Source organism: Lactuca serriola, chromosome 1 (assembly GCF_051521515.1).
Source record: "Lactuca serriola cultivar US96UC23 chromosome 1, Lser_US96UC23_V15, whole genome shotgun sequence".
NCBI classification, from domain to species: domain Eukaryota; kingdom Viridiplantae; phylum Streptophyta; class Magnoliopsida; order Asterales; family Asteraceae; genus Lactuca; species Lactuca serriola.
Window position 1 is genome coordinate 3,436,537 of NC_136408.1, and position 8,464 is coordinate 3,445,000.

Here is an 8,464-nt window from a genome sequence, read left to right on the forward strand (position 1 = left end):
AATTATAAAATCGTATTTCAAACTCCATCTTATGATTTTCCGTTAGTAAATAACCATCTTATTACAGGTATACCTACGAACACGGGTGTTCCAATTTATGATCATATTACTCGTTGGAATATTCGTTACCAAACCGAATCATAACTCATCCAAAAATTGATTTGTTTTTTCATTACTTTCAAATTCTTAAGGATAAACGATTTTAATATCTAAAACATTATAAATAAATATAATCATTAAGATTTAAATATCTAATTTTCATGACAAAATATCAACATCAATCCAAATAATAATAATACCATAAGTAATAAAAACAATACCATTAATTTTCTAAGATGTAATTAATGGTTTACATTAGAAACTTTATGTTTATCATTACATATAATACTATAATATAATTTAAAAATGATATTAATAATAATATTAATATAAGTATTATAAAATTAAAAATGGCTCGGATCGGATAGAACAATATAATTGGACGAGTATTATCTTAATTCCATAAAATACTCAAACAAGTGAAATTTTTAGAACAAATGTCATATATTATATTACTAAGTGTGATATCATATATTATATGGGTTTATTTAAAAGAAAATTAAATATGAAATTTTAACAATTTGAGAAGTTTGAATTTATAAGAAAAATAAAAAAAAATTGAGTTATTAAAATTAATGAGACTTTAATACATAAAATACATTCTATATATAAATTCTTTCTAATAAATACCTTACATATTAAATGTGAAATTTTAATTTAATAAAATAAAAAATACAATAAAATGACAAATGAAAAATAAAAAATTCAAAAATTCTAGAAAATATCATGTGTACAAATTAAAGAGAATAAGAAATGTTGCAAAAAGATTTTGATGTATCGATAAACCATGTATCCGGCGTAGAATTATGGGCTCGGTTTTTTCTATGGCAAAATATAGATACACGAAAATGAAGAAGGTAATACACACCACTCTTCAACTAGTGGTCTTGTTGGTGATTTCCCACATAACTTCAACCTTTAGTGCATTTATGAGTTGTCTTGATTAACTCAAGCTTTAAACGCTATCACTAAATTTAATATTCAAGTTAGAAAGTTCAATTAGATTTTTTTAGTTACATTGTTTAACAAATTTAAGTTATTATAACGTGGTACTACTTTTTTAGAATGTAAACAAAACATTATCTAATCTACTTTTATAGTATATATATTTTGCTTAAACAATACGATGAACCATCAACCACAAACTAATTAAGGATATACATTTCCACATTTCCAACAATTATTATCGCTATAAACTTCTATATAAAAATTACCTATTAATGAAAGTAGTTACAAAAGTGACAACGTTTTATAAGTTGAAGTATTACTAATATTATTATAAAAAAAGTAAAAGAGGAAGTCCGAGAGAAATGATCTCATCGTGCTTTTTGGGAGAGAGGAAGCTTCAAGACCTCCTTTGATTGCAATGGTCCTTATATTTTGTAAACTATTATCATTGAATTATGATCGTCAAAACACTAGATGTTTAAATATGATTGGTTTATTGTATGTTGCAAACAATAGGAAGGAGAAACGTCTTTTAGTTTTAACAAGAATATGACAAGTATCAAGAGGCAACTTAACCATCGTAGTTAAGGGGTAGCAATGGGACGAGATTAAAATGAATATGAAATTGTATAAATAATTTCAGCCTCAATAATTGTATTTCAAACTGGATCTTGTCCCATCAATGTTCGGTAAGTAAATAAGTAAAGGGTTTGTATTTTTACACTCCACCTATTTTAATAAATGCAAACTTTTATAATCATTTGGGGCATCTCGACACTTGACTTGGTGAAAAACCACTCGAAAAGGGGTGATATCTTGGAAAATAGCATTTTAGGGCTGAAGTCTATCTCTAGGGGCCAAACCCTCCTTGGACCGAGGTCCCAGGAAGCAAAACCGGAGCCTCCTTGAGTAGCCGCAGCCATCTAACCGCAGCCCCTTAAGGAACCGTAGCCTTCGGACCGCAATGGCTAAGGACTGGAGCTACGAGGACGAGGCTGCTGAAGACCGCAGCGGAACCGAACCCGGAACTAAGCACCGCAGCCAACCTTCATTTCGGACCCTCCTGACGAGCCACCTGCGGTATCTGCTTGGACCGCAGTCCCCTCCCCTTTGGACCTAATTCAGTGACCTCGGAACTAAGGCTGCTGAGACCGAGCCCTCGCCCAGACTTCGGATTTTCCACCTTTTTACCCGGTTTTCGACAACGACTCCGTTTTAAGCCTGTAAGTTATAACCAGAGTCTCTTATAGGGAGAGCGTGATAATTGTGTATAGATCTATATTGGGTTTGACACCCCACACCTTGCTGCTAGCTACAGTGGGACCTGCAGGTCTACGGGTGACAAGATTCATAGTATCTTAACGTCTGAAAAGCGTTGTGCAGGTTATTTATCGTCATAGTATGGTTATAGTGACTCACATACGTAGTTAACTATCTTTCAAGTTTACATGGACAATTTTACTTTGAAAAGGTGTTCACTTCCAAATCAAAAGGGGTTTTATGCCGATTTAAAACCACTTTTATATCTTTAAGTACGGAAAATACTTGTTTATTTTCGGTCCTGGGGTTTAGTACCACATAATTTTTATAAGGAAAATATAAGATTTTCTTTGGAATCATATCTCTGTTAAAACTATATTTCATCTAGAATTGTTAGACTTCAGCTATAATTGCTAAATGTATATGCTAGAGTTATATAAGAATCTAGTCATAATCGACTTAGAATTGGTGGCCCGCCTTACTTCCTGTTCCTTGTTTGGTTGTGGACCTAGGGCAGACCCATTATATTCGACGGTTTATTTAATTCAAATTTTATATAACTTATATACACTGGGCGATTATAGAAGGAATCTATGGGTCTTTCTAGGATTCATTATCGCGTAACATAGAAGTATTCATCTCACTTAATAAAGAAAATATTGGATTTTCTGGAAGCATACTTTGTCGCTTCTACAAGGAAAGCGGTTTCTTTGTCAAACAAAACTCTTATGAACTCACCAACTTAATTGTTGACACTTTTTCAAAACTACTGGTTTTCCCGAAAAAGTAGAAACGATATGACTTATGATACCGGATCCAGGCACTCTATATATGTGGGCACCTGATATCTATGAGGGTTCACCCACCCTGGTTACAACATTCCTTTCTATTGCGCCTAAAATCTCTAGTCGTAGACTATTAGTCGTTCCATTGTTGCACCACCCCAATGTGTGTTGCGTAGTAACTGCCTAGCTATCTGTTACGTTGTCAAACCCTTCCGAACAACCACCTATGATGCAGAGACTACGAGTGACGGACAACTAAACGACAACGAGTGGTTGCTTTACCGTCTTGTTCCGTCGCATGTCGTTCTTCCGTCTTTGGGAACACTAGTTATCTTTGGTTTGGTAAGGCCGACTCGATGGTTGCGGAGCAAGGTTACCAAGGGAGTGGTTGCTTCGCAAGCCTATATATTACGGTCTAGCGTTATCGTCGTTGTGGCGCTTGCCGTAGTGGTTGTTGCTAGTAGTTAGGACCACTACAAGTTGTCGTTACCATATTAGGTTGTTAGGACCACACCACTCGTCGTTATAGCACTAGTCCTTTTTTTTTGTTCGGCGTTAGGGGGCCCCACGAGTCGTCGCTAGCGTCATCGGTTGTTTTGAACACAAATCGGTCACACTACTGGTTGTTTGGAACGCTAAGGCCGAAAGGCAGGCGGTCGGGAACACTAAAGGCGCTTGCTCTGGGCGCTAGGGGCCGTTGCTCACGCAAGCGAAAGGGTGAATTCTTTCCCGGTATGCCGCTCCGCGAGCTAGGAGCGAGAACTACTAGAAAATGGTGAGATCATTAGATCATTAGTGAAAGAAGGACCAACGACGATCCTATCCTAAAGGAGAAGAAGGAGTAGGAGGAGTCAGTTTTCTTTGAAGATCGAGGTTTTAAGAAATAAGGAATGCAAAAAAGAGTAAGAACTACTCTACTTTCTTTATTTCTCCTTGTAGTATTAGGGGTCTTATTGTATTTTATTGGGGTCCGGTGCGGACAATCAGAGTTTGTTCATGCCTTATTCTTTAAGGCTACTCTTTCTTTTGGGGTTCGATCTCTCTCGCTACTCTTACTTAAAGTAGGGTGTTCCGGTTTTATTATTTTTTTGATTGGTTTTGCTGCGAGGGCTTTATTCGCTAGTGGGGCCGAAATCTATATGATGAGTCCGTCGGGTGGGGGAATAATCCCTTCCAATTCTGGTTCCTCTTGGACGGAGGATTCGTTCGAGATCAAAGTGTTGATGGAGCCCTCGCCCGAACCGGAAATGGAAGGCACATCGGCTCGTTCTGCGATCCCAAGGGTGGATGAAGCGGGCCCCCCCTACCCACAATTGTAGCTTGGAATCGTCGATGCGAAATCGAATTGCACGACTCGAGGGGGACGGTAGCTCCTATCTGCTGGATAAGGAAAAGGGAGAATATTGGTCCGACATCAAACTCGCGCTGGGGCAAGCTCCCTCCCAGCAAGAGTATCAAAGGTTACTCGAGTTTGAGAACAGGGATCTACAGATCCGAGAACTCAAACATGAGTGTCTACGACTTTTTCAAAAAGTCTTAACCCAGAATCCTACCTTGGCCGCCCAGGCCCCTTACAACCCCCAAGAAGCGTTTAACGACTTCTTGGGCCAACATCGCGACCGACTGGACCAGAGGGAATTGGAAGTGGACGTGGGAGAAAGGGACCAAGAAGAAATCAAGTTTTTAGATCTCTTGAGACAAAGGCTCAAAAAAGATGGCCCTGCCTATGTTACATACATCTTTAAATAACTCATTTTGGGATTCTAGTGTTTTAGCGGAAACGCGACCGGATGTAGTCATTTTAGTTTTGCTTTGATTGTGCATGATGAACCGGGTGATTTGATAATATAAATGGGAATGCGGCCAATCCAAGATTGGATATACAGTAAAGATCTTTTGGCAGAAATCAAAGACAAGGGCAAGTACTTAGCTTAGAGCCCTGAGCTCCTCGGATCGGAAGAAGACCAAACTGCGAAAGGAGAAGCCCTCTTCAGAACCCATACCCTAAGTCAATTCTTTTTCTTTTATTTATTCAGAATGAGCCGCTGAAACTTGCTTGCGCATGAACATCATGAACATGCGGTAGACTTCTCGGAGGTGCCAGTAAGGCTAAGGCGGCTATGGCTGCATTTGCCAAATCCGAGGGCTGAGGGGTGCCCACTGGTCTACAGCATATGATGCGGGTTATTGCCCATGCCTTTTTGTTTATAGAGATCGACTAGAAGAGAAAACCACTTATACTGCCTACTTTATTCCTAAAGGAAGAGAATTCATTCCCATTCCTTAGAACAATAAACAGCTTCCATTGAGTCTCTAAATGAAAATGAATGAGTCTCTGAAGCTACCCTCACTCAATGCGAAGAACTCTCCGCCCAAAGCTTTCCTTTCCCGGAGCGAGCCCTACCCGGAGCAGACAACTCTTGATCTTGACTGGCAACGGAATTCGCGGCACTCACTTTCCTGGGCCTTCGATCGATCTTTTGTGGGAGAAGTCTCTTAGTACGGGATAGAAGGGGCAGCTGCTGTGGGAGTAAGCATAAACAAGCAGTAAGCCCACCACCGATCTATCTCAATGCCATCGGCAAGCTGCTACCTCGGGGCTATTATCCCGGGTTGTTCTAAGACTGAGACAGAGAATAATGAATTCGAATATGCTATAATAAGAACACTTATTAAATCCGGATCTATTTTAAACAAGGTGACACCTTTCCGGCAACTACTCCCGGGCAAACTGCAACTACCTTCGAATAGGTTCTTTCTCTAAAGTCAGGGTTCGCATAATCTGATAAAGAAGGAAGGGGATTTATTCTCTTACTCACCGGGTTAGGGTTTTCTCTCTTTTCGAAATGCTAGTTTCATATTAGACTTTCAAGCTGCGGCTACCCGGGTTTTCTTTATATAGCTATCCCGCAACTAATCCTAAAACAGCTTCTGCAGATATAGGATAAATAGAAGATAGAGTGAAAGAAGTCTTTATCTCTGTACCATCCCTCTACAGACTGACTTGAGATAAAGAAGAAAGAGAAAGACTTTCTGTGAAAACTCCTATTACTACTGGGGTAGCTCCCGAACCTTCTTAAACTTCTTCCCCGGATTTCTTCGAGACTTCAACTTCACTTCTCAATCGTCTAAAAGAAAAGGTGGTCTGTTCCTGGTAAAGGTATTTTTCTATTCACTGGACACCCACTGAAACGACCTCTATAGTTTAGGGCTCAAACGACGGCTCTTTCCTACCTTACTTCTCAACCAAACCAGATTAAGCAAAGCACGCAAAGATGTCCACTGTCTATTCATGTTATTCTTTTTATCCTCGAGCAACGGTGGGACCTATCGTCAAAGAAGACTTTTTCTCATTCGAGGTATCTATACCAGGCATCTCCGCGAAAGTCTAATTATCAAGTAGTTCAAACAAGAGAGGCAAGCGCCTTATATATAGGGCACTAGCGCTTCGCCTACCACACCACACTTCCTCGATCTCGCCATAGGAAATATTATATCGGAGTCTTTTGGAACAACTTGCGGATTTTCCTTGTTCGTTTAAAGCGGAAAGCATCCTTTGGAGATCTTCCAAGGAAGACTCCCGATCTTTTTGTCGTCCTTGAAAGAATTTCTCTCAAATGACTTTTGTCAATTCCCATTCATCGTTGGGATAAAGGGATTTCATTTTGGCGATGATTTCATTTTTGAATTCAAAGTGTCGAATAGCTATATCCCTTAATTGGGCTTGTTGCTCTGCGTTGAACTCCTTTAGTGGCTTTAGAATGGAGTCTGCCCTAAGTACGTCTTGAATTTCTGCCTTAGGAAGTCGATTTATTAGAGAAGCCATTTCGTTGTCCTGAAGTTCAACGTTGATAAATTTATTGTTTGGAATTTGAATCCATTGTTCATACACTATTTTTGGCAGTTCATTTAGATTTGGCACTTTCCATTGTACAAGCAAGATTGGTTGGATTAGCCCACTTTTCTGTAGGTTATATATTTACTTATGCGGTTTGTCTTGCCTCTATCTTCCCGGGACTCCTGCGGGCTAGAGAGATGGAACTACTAAAGCAGCTCCCTCTGCTTCTGGAACTGTAAAAGGGTTGGGGGCAATCACTTTTTAGATCATGGCTTGTAATCCCGGAGCCTTTCCCTTATCTTTTAGCTTACCTAAGGTAATTTATTAAGATAAAAAGTCTAGGATTGAGATCTGAGCAATCATTTTTCCCCAGCTACGTTTTAGGGTGGTAATTGGTTGCTTGGTCGATTGCTCTCGTTAACGACCACAAAGGCATACATAGAAGGCAGATGAGAGAAAGCGCTCGATGAACGATGATTGAAGATTGCAGCATCTTTTTGATAAAGACAGCATTAGACCTGTACATTTTTGAAGCAAAATTCGGCCAGCGCCTCGACCTGGTACAAAATGGCCATCTTACTGAATCCGAAAGGTCGACTACGACAAAAATGTAGTTATTCCCCCTTTAATTTAAGAGATAGGGCAATCGTCCTACGAAATCTATGGTTATGCTTTTCCCATGGCCAGGAAGGTATTGGGCTGATAAAGCCCTTTAAGGGAGAGAAAATGGGGGGCCCTAAAATGCCTCGGGACGACTGCACGTTACATCATAGCAGCACGACCAAATGGAGGCGGAAAGCCGGTTGGGCGCTAGCGCTTTATATTATACTAATATAATATGAATTCAATTAAGTTAAGGGCTTTTCCCTTATTAGTAAAGTTGCTCGAGGCCGGAAAATGAGAATACAATCTAGAAGATCTGGTCGAATGGTAGAAGAATCTATGGATTCGTTAGGAATCGATAGTCGTTGGCTGGACATACGAGTCACAACCAGCCGGGAAGAGGAGGGATCAACGACGGAGCTACTAGCTACTAGTTGTAAAGGAAAGGACAAGACCACCTTTCGTACATTTCTACTGGTCCAGACATTCGAATAGCGAACGAAAGACCAGGAGATTGGATCTAGAAAGCACTTCCAGCAGGGTTGACGGCTGTGTGGTCCTCATTCAGCTGGAAGTAGGAAAGAAATCCCGGCACGACCGATGACTTAGTCTCCTTCTCCGCTTCGACTCAACCACCTACCTAACCTCTTAGAAAAGATCCGATAGATAGCAACTACCTAACTTTTAAGCCCTTCACCAATCAAGGTCTTTCATCTAGTAAGTCCTAGTACTATGTTCTCCAAGCTTGACTAATAGAGTAGGCATGCCCTTTAGAGAGCAGTAGAATGTTGGGTTAGCTCTGCCTTTAAGTGATAGGGGGTGAGGGGAACTGCTCAGAAATGTCTTAGTTGGTTGAGGAGTGACCGATCCGGTCAGTCAAAAAATAGTAAAAAAAAAAGAAAGTCTGTCTGGTCTGGTGTAGCTAATGTGA